The 17,448-nt window shown below is 49.6% G+C and overlaps 1 protein-coding gene across 1 annotated transcript in view; it reads right to left on the reverse strand.

Moving 5' to 3' along the window:
* LOC141107476 (HLA class II histocompatibility antigen, DRB1 beta chain-like) overlaps window positions 1-17,448 on the reverse strand; it is a 43,571-nt gene that overhangs the window by 19,866 nt on the left and 6,257 nt on the right. The window lies entirely within an intron of this gene.

Genomic DNA, 17,448 nt, shown 5'->3' on the forward strand with positions numbered 1-17,448 from the left:
GGCCCCAGCACTGTCTTGAAGGATAAGGGGTGAGAGCAAGCACCGCTGGATCACATAGAGCAGGGATCTCCCTTTTACCCAACAACCAACCACTGTCATAAGATGTCCCATCTCCTGCACCTTCTCTTTTGATAGATATCACACTGGAGGCAGGACATCCAAAAACAGCGGTCACTGGGTAAAAGGGAGATCCCCACTCTGTGTGATCCGGTGGCTCTCCTCTCCACCCCATTCACTGATTAGCCTGCAGGGAAAAGACACTGGTGAGGCTGCATGGAGGGGACACTTGATGAGGCTGCATGAAGGAGACACTGACAAGGCAGCATGGAGGGGTCACTGCTGAGGCTGCATGGAAAAGACACTGGCGAGGCTGCATGGAGAGGACACTGATGAGGTTGTGGAGGGGACACTAGCAAGGCTGCATGGAGGGGCTGCATGAAAAAAAACACTGGCGAGGCTGCATGGAGGGGACACTGGCGAGGCTGCATAGAAAGGACACTGATGAGGCTGTGGAGGGGACACTGGCGAGGCTGCATGGAAAGAACACTGATGAGGCTGTGGAGAGGACACTGGTGAGGCTGCATGGAAGGGACACTGGTTTAGGCTGCATGGATAGGACACTGGTGAGGCTGCATGGAAAGGACACTGGCAAGGCAGCATGGAAGGGACACTGGCAAGGCAGCATGGAAGGGACACTGGCAAGGCAGCATGGAAGGGACACTGGCAAGGCAGCATGGAGGGGACACTGGCGAGGCATCATGGAAGGGACACTGGCGAGGCAGCATGGAGGGGACACTGGCGAGGCAGCATGGAGGGGACACTGGCGAGGCAGCATGGAGGGGACACTGGCGAGGCAGCATGGAGGGGACACTGGCAAGGCAGCATGGAAGGGACATTGGCGAGGCTGCATGGAGGGGACACTGATGAGGCTGCTTGGAGGGGACACTGGCGACGCTGCATGAAAAGGGACACTAGCAAGGCAGCATGGAGGGGGACACTGGCGAGGCAGCATGGATGGGACACTGGCGAGGCAGCATGGATGGGACACTGGTGAGGCTGCATGGAAAGGACACTGGTGAGGCTGCATGGAAAGGACACTGATGAGGCTGAGGAGGGGGCACCGGCGAGGCTGCATGGAGAGGGACACTGGCAAGGCTGCATGGAGAGGACATTGGTGAGGCTGCATGGAAAGGACACTGATGAGGTTGTGGAGGGGACACTAGCAAGGCTGCATGGAGGGGCTGCATGAAAAAAAACACTGGCGAGGCTGCATGGAGGGGACACTGGCGAGGCTGCATAGAAAGGACACTGATGAGGCTGTGGAGGGGACACTGGCGAGGCTGCATGGAAAGAACACTGATGAGGCTGTGGAGAGGACACTGGTGAGGCTGCATGGAAGGGACACTGGTTTAGGCTGCATGGATGGGACACTGGTGAGGCTGCATGGAAAGGACACTGGCAAGGCAGCATGGAAGGGACACTGGCAAGGCAGCATGGAAGGGACACTGGCAAGGCAGCATGGAAGGGACACTGGCAAGGCAGCATGGAAGGGACACTGGCAAGGCAGCATGGAGGGGACACTGGCGAGGCAGCATGGAAGGGACACTGGCGAGGCAGCATGGAGGGGACACTGGCGAGGCAGCATGGAGGGGACACTGGCGAGGCAGCATGGAGGGGACACTGGCGAGGCAGCATGGAGGGGACACTGGCGAGGCAGCATGGAGGGGACACTGGCAAGGCAGCATGGAAGGGACATTGGCGAGGCTGCATGGAGGGGACACTGATGAGGCTGCTTGGAGGGGACACTGGCGACGCTGCATGAAAAGGGACACTAGCAAGGCAGCATGGAGGGGGACACTGGCGAGGCAGCATGGATGGGACACTGGCGAGGCAGCATGGATGGGACATTGGTGAGGCTGCATGGAAAGGACACTGGTGAGGCTGCATGGAAAGGACACTGATGAGGCTGAGGAGGGGGCACCGGCGAGGCTGCATGGAGAGGGACACTGGCGAGGCTGCATGGAGAGGACATTGGTGAGGCTGCATGGAAAGGACACTGATGAGGTTGTGGAGGGGACACTAGCAAGGCTGCATGGAGGGGCTGCATGAAAAAAAACACTGGCGAGGCTGCATGGAGGGGACACTGGCGAGGCTGCATAGAAAGGACACTGATGAGGCTGTGGAGGGGACACTGGCGAGGCTGCATGGAAAGAACACTGATGAGGCTGTGGAGAGGACACTGGTGAGGCTGCATGGAAGGGACACTGGTTTAGGCTGCATGGATGGGACACTGGTGAGGCTGCATGGAAAGGACACTGGCAAGGCAGCATGGAAGGGACACTGGCAAGGCAGCATGGAAGGGACACTGGCAAGGCAGCATGGAAGGGACACTGGCAAGGCAGCATGGAGGGGACACTGGCGAGGCAGCATGGAAGGGACACTGGCGAGGCAGCATGGAGGGGACACTGGCGAGGCAGCATGGAGGGGACACTGGCGAGGCAGCATGGAGGGGACACTGGCGAGGCAGCATGGAGGGGACACTGGCAAGGCAGCATGGAAGGGACATTGGCGAGGCTGCATGGAGGGGACACTGATGAGGCTGCTTGGAGGGGACACTGGCGACGCTGCATGAAAAGGGACACTAGCAAGGCAGCATGGAGGGGGACACTGGCGAGGCAGCATGGATGGGACACTGGCGAGGCAGCATGGATGGGACACTGGTGAGGCTGCATGGAAAGGACACTGGTGAGGCTGCATGGAAAGGACACTGATGAGGCTGAGGAGGGGGCACCGGCGAGGCTGCATGGAGAGGGACACTGGCGAGGCTGCATGGAGAGGACATTGGTGAGGCTGCATGGAAAGGACACTGATGAGGTTGTGGAGGGGACACTAGCAAGGCTGCATGGAGGGGCTGCATGAAAAAAAACACTGGCGAGGCTGCATGGAGGGGACACTGGCGAGGCTGCATAGAAAGGACACTGATGAGGCTGTGGAGGGGACACTGGCGAGGCTGCATGGAAAGAACACTGATGAGGCTGTGGAGAGGACACTGGTGAGGCTGCATGGAAGGGACACTGGTTTAGGCTGCATGGATGGGACACTGGTGAGGCTGCATGGAAAGGACACTGGCAAGGCAGCATGGAAGGGACACTGGCAAGGCAGCATGGAAGGGACACTGGCAAGGCAGCATGGAAGGGACACTGGCAAGGCAGCATGGAAGGGACACTGGCGAGGCAGCATGGAGGGGACACTGGCAAGGCAGCATGGAAGGGACACTGGCGAGGCAGCATGGAGGGGACACTGGCGAGGCAGCATGGAGGGGACACTGGCGAGGCAGCATGGAGGGGACACTGGCGAGGCAGCATGGAGGGGACACTGGCAAGGCAGCATGGAAGGGACATTGGCGAGGCTGCATGGAGGGGACACTGATGAGGCTGCTTGGAGGGGACACTGGCGACGCTGCATGAAAAGGGACACTAGCAAGGCAGCATGGAGGGGGACACTGGCGAGGCAGCATGGATGGGACACTGGCGAGGCAGCATGGATGGGACACTGGTGAGGCTGCATGGAAAGGACACTGGTGAGGCTGCATGGAAAGGACACTGATGAGGTTGTGGAGGGGACACTAGCAAGGCTGCATGGAGGGGCTGCATGAAAAAAAACACTGGCGAGGCTGCATGGAGAGGGACACTGGCGAGGCTGCATGGAGAGGACATTGGTGAGGCTGCATGGAAAGGACACTGATGAGGTTGTGGAGGGGACACTAGCAAGGCTGCATGGAGGGGCTGCATGAAAAAAAACACTGGCGAGGCTGCATGGAGGGGACACTGGCGAGGCTGCATAGAAAGGACACTGATGAGGCTGTGGAGGGGACACTGGCGAGGCTGCATGGAAAGAACACTGATGAGGCTGTGGAGAGGACACTGGTGAGGCTGCATGGAAGGGACACTGGTTTAGGCTGCATGGATGGGACACTGGTGAGGCTGCATGGAAAGGACACTGGCAAGGCAGCATGGAAGGGACACTGGCAAGGCAGCATGGAAGGGACACTGGCAAGGCAGCATGGAAGGGACACTGGCAAGGCAGCATGGAAGGGACACTGGCGAGGGAGCATGGAGGGGACACTGGCGAGGCAGCATGGAGGGGACACTGGCGAGGCAGCATGGAGGGGACACTGGCGAGGCAGCATGGAGGGGACACTGGCGAGGCAGCATGGAGGGGACACTGGCAAGGCAGCATGGAAGGGACATTGGCGAGGCTGCATGGAGGGGACACTGATGAGGCTGCTTGGAGGGGACACTGGCGACGTTGCATGAAAAGGGACACTAGCAAGGCAGCATGGAGGGGGACACTGGCGAGGCAGCATGGATGGGACACTGGCGAGGCAGCATGGATGGGACACTGGTGAGGCTGCATGGAAAGGACACTGGTGAGGCTGCATGGAAAGGACACTGATGAGGCTGAGGAGGGGGCACCGGCGAGGCTGCATGGAGAGGGACACTGGCGAGGCTGCATGGAGAGGGACACTGGCGAGGCTGCATGGAGAGGGACACTGGCGAGGCTGCATGGATGGGACACTGGCGAGGCTGCATGGAAGGGACACTGATGAGGCTGCATGGAGAGGGACACTGGCGAGGCTGCATGGAGAGGGGCACTGGCGAGGCTGCATGGAGAGGGACACTGGCGAGGCTGCATGGAGAGGGACACTGGCAAGGCAGCATGGATGGGACACTGGTGAGGCTGCATGGAAAGGACACTGGTGAGGCTGCATGGAAAGGACACTGATGAGGCTGAGGAGGGGGCACTGGCGAGGCTGCATGGAGAGGGACACTGGCGAGGCTGCATGGAGAGGGACACTGGCGAGGCTGCATGGAGAGGGACACTGACAAGGCTGCATGGAGAGGGACACTGACAAGGCAGCATGGAGGGGACACTGGCGAGGCAGCATGGATGGGACACTGGCGAGGCAGCATGGATGGGACACTGGTGAGGCTGCATGGAAAGGACACTGGTGAGGCTGCATGGAAAGGACACTGATGAGGCTGAGGAGGGGGCACTGGCCAGGCTGCATGGAGAGGGACACTGGCGAGGCTGCATGGAGAGGGACACTGGCGAGGCTGCATGGAGAGGGACACTGGCGAGGCAGCATGGAGGGGACACTGGCGAGGCAGCATGGAGGGCACACTGGCAAGGCAGCATGGAAGGGACATTGGCGAGGCTGCATGGAGGGGACACTGATGAGGCTGCTTGGAGGGGACACTGGCGACGCTGCATGAAAAGGGACACTAGCAAGGCAGCATGGAGGGGGACACTGGCGAGGCAGCATGGATGGGACACTGGCGAGGCAGCATGGATGGGACACTGGTGAGGCTGCATGGAAAGGACACTGGTGAGGCTGCATGGAAAGGACACTGATGAGGCTGAGGAGGGGGCACCGGCGAGGCTGCATGGAGAGGGACACTGGCGAGGCTGCATGGAGAGGGACACTGGCGAGGCAGCATGGAGAGGGACACTGGCGAGGCTGCATGGATGGGACACTGGCGAGGCTGCATGGAAGGGACACTGATGAGGCTGCATGGAGAGGGACACTGGCGAGGCTGCATGGAGAGGGACACTGGCGAGGCTGCATGGAGAGGGACACTGGCGAGGCTGCATGGAGAGGGACACTGGCGAGGCTGCATGGAGAGGGACACTGGCAAGGCAGCATGGATGGGACACTGGTGAGGCTGCATGGAAAGGACACTGGTGAGGCTGCATGGAAAGGACACTGATGAGGCTGAGGAGGGGGCACTGGCGAGGCTGCATGGAGAGGGACACTGGCGAGGCTGCATGGAGAGGGACACTGGCGAGGCTGCATGAGGAGGGACACTGAAAAGGCTGCATGGAGAGGGACACTGACAAGGCAGCATGGAGGGGACACTGGCGAGGCAGCATGGATGGGACACTGGCGAGGCAGCATGGATGGGACACTGGTGAGGCTGCATGGAAAGGACACTGGTGAGGCTGCATGGAAAGGACACTGATGAGGCTGAGGAGGGGGCACTGGCGAGGCTGCATGGAGAGGGACACTGGCGAGGCTGCATGGAGAGGGACACTGGCGAGGCTGCATGGAGAGGGACACTGGCGAGGCTGCATGGAAGGGACACTGATGAGGCTGCATGGAGAGGGACACTGGCGAGGCTGCATGGAGAGGGACACTGGCGAGGCTGCATGGAGAGGGACACTGGCGAGGCTGCATGGAGAGGGACACTGGCGAGGCAGCATGGATGGGACACTGGTGAGGCTGCATGGAAAGGACACTGGTGAGGCTGCATGGAAAGGACACTGATGAGGCTGAGGAGGGGGCACTGGCGAGGCTGCATGGAGAGGGACACTGGCGAGGCTGCATGGAGAGGGACACTGACAAGGCAGCATGGAGGGGACATAGGCGAGGCTGCATGGAGGGGATACTGGCAAGGCTGCATGGAAAAGACACTGGCGAGGCTTAAAAATTATACGAAAACCCCCTAACGGGGCTTTAAAGCAGCCAATGAACACTATGTAGGTGGTCAAAAAATTGTTTTTATTGGTACAAAAAGTCATATAAAATAGGTAAGTTCTGACCTCTGGAGTCAGGACATGAACTGGAATACAATGTTAAAAATTTCAACGGACATTACCCATAATTCGGGAACAGTGTACAGTACAAAGTATTAGGGACAACAAGATCATAAGTACTAGATAAATCCTGACAACAAGATCATAAGTGTTAAAAGCTGACGCGTTTCGACCCTCACTGAATAACGGACAACGGATTTTGTTGTCCGAAAATTTTATAGCTTGCTCTCAAAGTTTGTGTGTCGGAAATTCGTATGGAAAATCCTATCACACATTTTCCATCGGAAAATCCTATCGTGTGTACAGGGCATAGGTCACACTACAGGAGATGGTCAGAGACTGAGGACATGATACAAGAGATGATCAGACACTGCAGACATCATACAGGAGATGATCAGAAACTGCAGACATACTACATGAGATGGTCAGAGACTGCAGACATAGTACAGGAGATGATCGGAGACTGCAGATATAGTACAGGAGATGGTCAGAGACTGCAGACATAGTACAGGAGATGGTCAGAGACTGCAGACATAGTACAGGAGATGGTCAGAGACTGCAGACATAGTACAGGAGATGGTCAGAGACTGCAGACATAGTACAGGAGATGATCGGAGACTGCAGATATAGTACAGGAGATGGTCAGAGACTGCAGACATGATACAAGAGATGGTCAGAGACTGCAGACATAGTACAGGAGATGATCGGAGACTGCGTTTATGGTTGAACTCAATGTACAAGTATATAGTATTGCAGGGCTGTGCCACTCTATTTAAACCAGCTCTGCAAGATCAAGTCAGTAATCCTCCTTTGAAAAGTTCAACCAAGTGACAAGGCAGCAGCACATTTAATTTCCAAAATAAATTTTTTCTTACAAACAGTGATCTGGTCAGGATTAATGGAGGACAGTAAACTGTTAATGGGTCTGTGAAACTTCTAGCCTGAATCAGCAGTAAATCCTTCACAAGAAACATCAGACTATGCAGCACACTCAGAGCTCTGGCTAAATAGCTGAGCTGAAATGGTTAACAACCAACCATGTGTGACCTGTCACTGGACACAGAATGCAGGCAGGCTGCAGGGTCTTCCAGAGATCTTATCAGTGCAGTGTGCAGCTATAAAAAAAAAAAAAAAAGAGTACAGAGGGAAGGAGAGGCTGATCAGTAACCTTGCACTGTCTGAAGGTATACATTTCTGAAAGACACTGGCCGGCCAGCATTACTTGTGACTGTGCAGCTCTCCCCACAATCTTGTTTCCATTCAGCCAGAGATGTGTGCTCAATGCTGCAGGATTTTGCTCTGGTCATACCTTCTGCTATGTCCTCGGGCTTCAGGTACTGTGTATCTCCCTCCCAGCGCCCCCATTCAGCACCTGTATACAGTCAAATGTGGCGGGCTGGAGAGGGGGAGGGTTACACTCTGTCTACTGCACCATATAGCCAATTGCTCCTCCAGCCCTCTGCTGCTAGACATTTCCTCAGCCAGCCCCGCCTCCTGTTCACAGCAAAGCCACTGCCACCGCTTCTCTCTCTCTCTTTTTCACTGTTCTTTATAAAATGAAAAAAAAAGTTTCCAAAGCTCCTAGCAGCTGACAGCGGCCCCTTGAGTGACAGGCTCAGCCGGGAGATTGCCTGGCGCTCGCGGGTGTCAGGGAGCCCGCAGTCAAATGCGTGAGACTCCCGCAAGTCGCGTGAGACTTGAGATGTCTGCATTAGAGAAGTGAAGTCCACGTAACGAGAACAAACATATTATTATATCTCTGTGTCTGACTACGCTATCCCTTTTGGATACATATCTGCTTTAATAAGAGGGCATTGATATCTGCCTTGTTAATATACTCGTACCGTATATTGACAACACCAGTAGCATTGTCCCTGCAGATCTTCTCAAGCCTGTAAGAACAAGTAGAATGATCTTACTAGATACTGGTTACTCTGAGCAGTATTGAGTGGGCTCCATGCTGACTAAGATGGTGGATGTGGCTGGGTGGAGAGCAGTGTACATGCACAAAACGCTTCTTCAGGAGCTAGAGGTTCGATTATGTATAATGGACGAGGCACTGGTCTAATTGAGCGGTGTACCCCCGAACCTCCTTCCATCTGCCCCTGGAACTATAGCTCACAAAAGCTATTCCTCCTACTCACGGCTACTTGATGTTATGTTACCTGGGAGGTTCCTGGCTCTGACCGCTGCCTTTCTGATACAACTCAGACACAATTACTCCTGATCGTTTTGTGATCAATCGGTTGCCTGTTTCACTGGTAGCATTCACAACTACTATACATAATCGAACCTCTAGTTCCTGAAGAAGCGTTTTGTTAACGTGAAACATGTTGAGCAGTTAGAGAGGACCTCACCTTGGACTACCAGACCTGCAGCTCCCTTCAATTACAGCTCCACATTCTCCCATTACCATTTGTTTGGGGAAATTTATTCTTTTCATTTTGGAATGAATGTTTGGATTGTATACATTTAGATACAAGAGATATCATGAGAGTTTGCAGGATAGGATCCATATGGTGTATACAATTAGGTTCCATGTCTAGTCAGACTTGTTTTTAAACTCTTATGTTTATTTTCTGTTTTTTTTTGTACTTTGTTAATAAAATTTCAAAAACCATACTTACTTTTCTGTAGTTTAATACCGTTGTGCCCTTAAAGTCCCATTTTTCTAGTTTTTATATGGTTACAAACACAATTTTGGGGACGCTGGCACAATTCGTTACTAAGTACCTACAGAGTCACCCTGTTTTTTAGGTACTTTAGAACTAGGACCTTTTCTTTTGATATTTTTTGTACTCGTTGATACAGGAAGGCTTGCGAACAGTACCGCGTCTTCTGTGAAGTTCCACCGAGGTGTCATCGTGGATGGTGGACATGATGTACACATCTTTCCTATCCCTCCACTTCACAGCCAACACTTCCTCGTTCCTCAAGCTTGTTGATTCCTCCCTTTGAATGGTTGTGGTGACAAGACGCTGTGGGAAGCCCTTTCGGTTTTTCCTTTTTTTACCACAGGCCAAAGTTTTTTTTAGACATAGGTGGCGGAGAAGGGGCAAACTAGTGTAATAGCTGTCCATGTAAATATGATACCCCTTTTGGAGGAGTGGGAATGCCAACTCCCAAACAAATTTTCCACTTATTCCCATGTACGAGGGACACTCAGGGGGCTGGAGCTGGGAATCTTTGCCTTTGTACACGCGGAATGAGTGCACATAACCGGTGGCGCTTTCACAAAGCTTGTTAAGCTTCAAGCCGTACGTCGCCCTCTTACTGGGGATATATTGCTTGATTCCCAGCCGGCCTGTGAAATGCACCAGGAATTTGTCCACAGATATGTTTTTGTCAGGGACATAAAGTTCGACAAACTTCTTGGAAAAAATGAATTAGGGGGCGAACTTTATATAGTTTGTCAAAGTTTGGGTGATTTCGGGGTGGGGGGGGTCACTGTGAGTTGTCACTGAAATGCAGGAAGCGCATTATAATTTAGTATCGGGACCTGGACATGGCCGATGAAAAAATTGGCATATGGTGGATGGGTTTGGTCGACCAATACTTATGCATTTCATTTTTTTTGTAAGCCCCATGTTGAGCGTTAGGCCTAAAAACAATTTAAGCTCCACCACTGTTAGGGGTCTCCATTCAAAAGGGCGGGCATAGCTGGAGCTGGGGTTGGTTGCAATGAATTGTTGGGCAAAGAGATTGGTTTGGTCCACAATGCCTTGAATCAATTCATCAGGGAAAAATAAATTTAAAAAATCAATTTGGGAAAAACCTGCAGTGTTGACCTGCACACCTGGCTGTGCTGTAAAAGGGGGGATCGTGGCTGACCCTGTGGTAGAAGGCAGCCACAATGGGTTTGCCAAGGCATCTGGAAGCTGGGTTTGGGCCCTAATTCTTTGGCGTGCCCTTGTACTGAGCCTTTCCTCCTGGGGTCTAGCAGCGCTTGTACTGGGCCCCTCCTCCTGGGGTCTACCGCCATTGGCACTGCTGGTAGCTGCCTGGTGTTCAGACCGTCGTCTTTTTGGACGGACTGCTTCCTCCTCTGATTCGGATCTTGATGTGCTGCCTTCGAGGGGCTCATATTCCGAACCAGAATCGGAATCAGAACTGAGCGGTGAGAGCCTCGTAAACCACTTCAACCAACGTTTTGCAGACTTGTTTACTCCCCATCAAGTTGTCTGCGTTGATGAGTCCCTGATTAAATTTTCTGGCCGCTTGTCATTCAAAAAGTACCTTCCCAGCAAGCGTGCCAGATAAGGGGTCAAGATGTATAAGCTCTGTGACAGGGCCACAGGCTATACATGTAGTTTTATGGTTTACGAGGGCAAAGATAGTCACGTAGAACCGACAAACTGCCCTGACTACATAGGAAGTGCTGGCAAGATAGTGTGGGACTTGGTGTCACCCTTATTCGGAAAGGGGTACCACTTGTACGTGGACAATTATTACACAAGCGTGCCACTTTTTAGCCACCTTTTTGATCATCAGATTGGAGCATTTGGCACCGTGCGACCTAATCGCCGGGACTTTCCCCAACGGCTTGTAGATTCCCGTCTTAGGCTGGGGGAGAGAGCCTGCTTGCAGTGTAATAACTTGCTCGCTATGAAGTGGAGGGACAATAAGAATGTTTTCGTTCTTACCTCCCTTCATGCAGACACGACAGTCCAAATTACTACGGTGACTGGTGTTGTGGAGAAACCCCTCTGTGTCCACGAATATAACCAAAATATGGGAGGGGTGGACCTCAACGACCAGTTGTTGGCGCCGTACCTAGTTGCCCGTAAGGCCAGGCGCTGGTACAAAAAAGTGTCTGTTTATTTATTTCAAATGGCTTTGCTGAATGCTTAGGTGCTATACAGAGCTTCAGGACGGACTGGATCCTTCCTTAAATTCCAGGAAGAGATCGTCAGAGCCCTTCTGTTTCCAGACGGTGCTCCACCTCACCCTCCCCAACCAAATGCAGTAAGCCGGCTGCATGAGAGGCATTTTCTATATGTCCTCCCGAGTACCCCTACCCAACGAGCCCCCCAAAAAAGATGTCGTGTCTGCAGCAAGCGCGGATTTAGGCGTAACACATGGTATTATTGTCCCTTCTGTCCTGACAATCCTGGTCTTTGCATTGGTGAATGTTTTGAACGCTACCATACACTAGTTGAGTATTAGCGAAGGGTACAGCACTGCACAGACTAGAACACACTTTCACAGGGTCTCCCAAGATGCCATCGCATTTTGAGAGACCCAAACCTGGTACCAGTTAAAAAAGTTAAAGTTACAAAAAAAAGTGTAAAAAAAAACAAAAAACAAAAAAAGTAAAAAAAAATAAAAAAACAAAAAAAAATATATAAAATAAAAAAAAAACAAAAATAGTTGTTGTTTTATTGTTCTCTCTCTATTCTCTCTCTATTGTTCTGCTCTTTTTTATTGTATTCTATACTGCAATGTTTTATTGTTATGTTTTTATCATGTTTGCTTTATAGGTATGCAATTTTTTTATACTTTGTTTTTTTATTGTTAACCACTTTTTTGTTTTCAGGTACGCCATTCAGCTGCAGAGCGGATTTATTTATCTTGACAGCAACAGCGTTTGCTCCCACGATACATAAAGCTGTGACTCCAGCGCTGTCGGAGGTGATTTCACCACCACAGTTACATACTTCAGCATATATGCCGAAGCATGGGGGCAGCAGTGGCTGGAGGAGCGATTTGCTCCTGCCTTTTGCGGGAGGATGCCCCCATGCTTCGGCATATATATATTTTAGGTAGGCACAGGTTTGCGTTAAATGTTTTATTTTTTACTATGTTTTTTTTTTGTATTTGCTTTGCAGGTATGGTAAGTATTACTGTTATACTGTAATGTTACTTTGTTTTTTTGTTAACCATCATTTGCTTAGCAGGTACCCCATTCAGTTGCAGCGCGGATTTATTTATCTTGACAGCAACAACGTTTGCTCCCACGATACATAAAGCCGTGACTCCAGCGCTGTCGGAGGTGATTTCACCACCACAGTTACATACTTCAGCATATATATTCCGAAGCGTGGGGGCAGCAGTGGGCGGAGGAGCGATTTGCTCCTGCCTTTTGCGGGAGGATGCCCCCATGCTTCGGCATATATATATGGTGCATGTATGCCCATCATTAGAAGTGGGTGGATGAAGGGAGGTATTCTAATGGTGGGCATACCCACCGATCAATATCTTTTTTTCGTTCAGCCCACAGGCTGCATGAAAAAAAAGTTTACAATATATGCCCAACAAGGACCAGCAACGTACTGGTATGTTGCTGGACTTTGAGTGGTTATACCAGAATGATGCCTGCAGGTTTAGGTATCATCTTGGTATCATTCTTTTCAGCCAGCGGTCGGCTTTCATGTAAAAGCAATCCTAGCGGCTACATAGCCTCTAGACTGCTTTTACAAGCAGTGGGAGGGAATGCCCCCCACCGTCTTCCATGTTTTTCTCTGGCTCTCCTGTCCCAACAGGGAACCTGAGAATGCAGCCGGTGATTCGGCCAGCTGACCATAGAGCTGATCAGAGACCAGAATGGCTCCAAACATCTCTATGGCCAAAGAAACCGGAAGCTACGAGCATTTCATGACTTCGATTTTGCAGGATGTAAACAGCGCCATTGGGATATTGGGAAAGCATTTTATCACACCGATCTTGGTGTGGTCAGTTGCTTTGAGGGCAGAGGAGAGATCTAGGGTCTAATAGACCCCGATTTTTTCAAAAAAGAGTACCTGTCACTACCTATTGCTATCATAGGGGATATTTACATTCCCTGAGATAACAATAAAAAATGATTAAAAAAAAATAAAAATGAAAGAAACAGTTTAAAAATAAGATAAAAAAGCAAAAAAAAAAAAGCAAAAAAAAAAAAGCACCCCTGTCCCCCCCCTGCTCTCGCGCAAAGGCGAACGCAAGCGTCGGTCTTGCGTCAAATGTAAACAGCAATTGCACCATGCATGTGAGGTATCACCGCGAAGGTCAGATCAAGGGCAGTAATTTTAGCAGTAGACCTCCTCTGTAAATCTAAAGTGGTAACCTGTAAAGGCTTTTAAAAATGTATTTAGTTTGTCGCCACTGCACGTTTGTGCGCAATTTTAAAGCATGTCATGTTTGGTATCCATGTACTCGGCCTAAGATCATCTTTTTTATTTCATCAAACATTTGGGCAATATAGTGTGTTTTAGTGCATTAAAATTTTAAAAAGTGTGTTTTTTCCCCAAAAAATGCGTTTGAAAAATCGCTGCGCAAATACTGCGTGAAAAAAAAAAAAGAAACAGCCACCATTTTAATCTGTAGGGCATTTGCTTTAAAAAAAATATATAATGTTTGGGGGTTCAAAGTAATTTTCTTGCAAAAAAAAATAATTTTTTCATGTAAACAAAAAGTGTCAGAAAGGGCTTTGTCTTCAAGTGGTTAGAAGAGTGGGTAATGTGTGACATAAGCTTCTAAATGTTGTGCATAAAATGCCAAGACAGTTCAAACCTCCCCCCAAATTGCCCCATTTTGGAAAGTAGACACCCCAAGCTATTTGCTGAGAGGCATGTCGAGTCCATGGAATATTTTATATTGTGACACAAGTTGCGGGAAAAAGACACATTTTATTTTTTTTTTTTTTGCACAAAGCTGTCACTAAATGATATATTGCTCAAACATGCCATGGGAATATGTGAAATTACACCCCAAAATAAATGCTGTTGCTTCTCTTGAGTACGGGGATACCACGTGTGAGACTTTTTGGGAGCCTAGCCGCATACGGGACCACGAAAACCAAGCACTGCCTACAGGCTTTCTAAGGGCATAAATTTTTGATTTCACTCTTCACTGCCTATCACAGTTTCGGAGGCCATGGAATGCCCAGATGGCACAACCCCCCCCCCCCCCAAATGACCCCATTTTGGAAAATAGACACCCAAAGCTATTTGCTGAGAGGTATAGTGAGTATTTTGCAGACCTCACTTTTTGTCACAAACTTTTGAAAATTCAAAAAAGAAAAAAAAATACATTTTTCTTGTCTTTCTTCATTTTCAAAAACAAATGAGAGCTGCAAAATACTCACCATGCCTCTCAGCAAATAGCTTGGGGTGTCTACTTTCCAAAATGGGGTCATGTTGGGGGGTTTTGTGCTATTTTGGCATTTTATGGCCTTCGAAACTGTGATAGGTAGTGAGGAGTGAAATCAAAAATTTACGCCCTTAGAAATCCTGAAGGCGGTGATTGGATTTCGGTGCCCCGTATGAAGCTAAGCTCCCAAAAAGTGCCACACATGTACTCAGGGAAAGCAGCAGAATGTATTTTGGGGTGTAATTCCACATATGCCCATGGCATGTTTGAGCAATATATCATTTAGTGACAACTTTGTGCAAAAAAAAAAAAAATTGTCACTTTCCCGCAACTTGTGTCAAAATATAAAATATTCCATGGACTCAACATGCCTCTCAGCAAATAGCTTGGGGTGTCTACTTTCCAAAATGGGGTCATTTGGGGGGGGTTGTGCCATCTGGGCATTTTATGGCCTTCAAAACTGTGATAGGTAGTGAGGAGTGAAATCAAAAATTTACGCCCTTAGAAATCCTGAAGGCGGTGATTGGATTTCGGTGCCCCGTATGAAGCTAAGCTCCCAAAAAGTGCCACACATGTACTCAGGGAAAGCAGCAGAATGTATTTTGGGGTGCAATTCCACATATGCCCATGGCCCGTGTGAGCAATATATCATTTAGTGACAACTTTGTGCAAAAAAATAATAATTTGTCACTTTCCCGCAACTTGTGTCAAAAAAGAAAATATTCCATGGACTCAACATGCCTCTCAGCAAATAGCTTGGGGTGTCTACTTTCCAAAATGGAGTCATTTGGGGGGTTTTATGCCATCTTGGCATTTTATGGCCTTCAAAACTGTGATAGGTAGTGAGGAGTGAAATCAAAAATTTACGCCCTTAGAAATCCTGAAGGTGGTGCTTGGTTTTCGGGGCCCCGTACGCGGCTAGGCTCCCAGAAAGTCCCACACATGTGGTATCCCCGTACTCAGGAGAAGCAGCTAAATGTATTTTGGGCTGCAATTCCACATATGCCCATGGCCTGTGCGAGCAATATATCATTTAGTGACAACTTTTTGTAAATTTTTTTTTTTTGTCATTATTCAATCACTTGGGACAAAAAAAATAAATATTCAATGGGCTCAACATGCCTCTCAGCAATTTCCTTGGGGTGTCTACTTTCCAAAATGGGGTCATTTGGGGGGGGTTTGTACTGCCCTGCCATTTTAGTACCTCAAGAAATTACACAGGCAGTCATAAACTAAAAGCTGTGTAAATTCCACAAAATGTACCCTAGTTTGTAGACGCTATAACTTTTGCGCAAACCAATAAATTTACGCTTATTGACATTTTTTTTACCAAAGACGTGGCCGAATACATTTTGGCCTAAATGTATGACTAAAATTGAGTTTATTAAATTTTTTTTATAACAAAAAGTAGAAAATATAATTTTTTTTCAAAATTTTCCGTCTTTTTCCGTTTATAGCGCAAAAAATAAAAATGGCAGAGGTGATCAAATACCATCAAAAGAAAGCTCTATTTGTGGGAAGAAAAGGACGCAAATTTCGTTTGGGTACAGCATTGCATGACCGCGCAATTAGCAGTTAAAGCGACGCAGTGCCAAATTGTAAAAAGTGCTCTGGTCAGGAAGGGGGCTGAAGTGGTTAAATAACATTGTCTTTCATTAAGGACTGACTCTTTCTGAGCACAAGTCACTTTGCCATATAAGAAGACCTTTAAAACAAAATTCTTTTTCCAGCAAGCACTGGTTTTCCTTTTGAGCATTAGTCACTTTGTTAAATAATTTATAGCTGCTAAACTAGCACACATTTTTGATCACGAAGCACTTTTTGCATATGCACTTTTACTAAAAAATTAATTAAGGCAATTGTATGTGATATGATATTGGGCATATATTTAATGTAACTCTATTTTAATATTGCAAAATAGCATATATTATATTTGTGATTAACATTCACCAGTGTAATCCACACCATTTTTTGGTAAACAACACACACTGAAGCATATTCCTGGCCATTGAAACTACACTGTCAAGCAGCCGCCAGGGGTTGTAACACAAGACCTGAAGCGCCGAACAGTATGTTGTCTACCGGGCGCTCGGGTTCGGCACATCACGGATCTTGTGGACAGATTACTGGGAGGGGCTGGGGAAGACCCGGCTGTCATGGTGCACGTTGGCACCAATGACAAAGTCAGAGGCAGATGGAGTGTCCTAAAGAACGATTTTAGGGACTTAGGAGCTAAATTGAGGAAAAGGACCTCCAAGGTAGTGTTCTCAGGAATACTACCGGTACATCGAGCCACACCAGAAAGGCAGAGGGAGATTAGGGAAGTAAACAAGTGGCTGAAGAGCTGGTGTAGTAAGGAGGGGTTTGGGTTCCTGGAGGACTGGGCCGACTTCTCAGTCGGTAACCGGTACTATAGAAGGGACGGACTGCACCTAAATGAGGAGGGTGCAGATCTGCTGGGAATGAAGATGGCCAAAAAGTTAGAGGGGTTTTTAAACTAGGCGATGGGGGGGAGGGTCCAGAGACAGTGATAGCCAGCGCGGAAGATATTCCAGAGGGTAGTATTGGGGGCATTAGTGGTAGGTTAACCAAAGCACAAAAACACAAGGTGAGTATAGTAGCAAGTCCTAGTTGCAATCTTGAAACACCCAATACGAGCACAATATGCGACCAGTCTAAACTATGTGGCATGTTCACCAATGCCAGGAGCATGGCGGACAAGATGGGTGAACTAGAGATACGGTTGTACAAGGAGGATTTGGATTTTGTGGGAATTTCAGA

The sequence above is a fragment of the Aquarana catesbeiana genome, linkage group LG09 (assembly GCF_042186555.1).
Source record: "Aquarana catesbeiana isolate 2022-GZ linkage group LG09, ASM4218655v1, whole genome shotgun sequence".
Classification (NCBI taxonomy): Eukaryota; Metazoa; Chordata; class Amphibia; order Anura; family Ranidae; genus Aquarana; species Aquarana catesbeiana.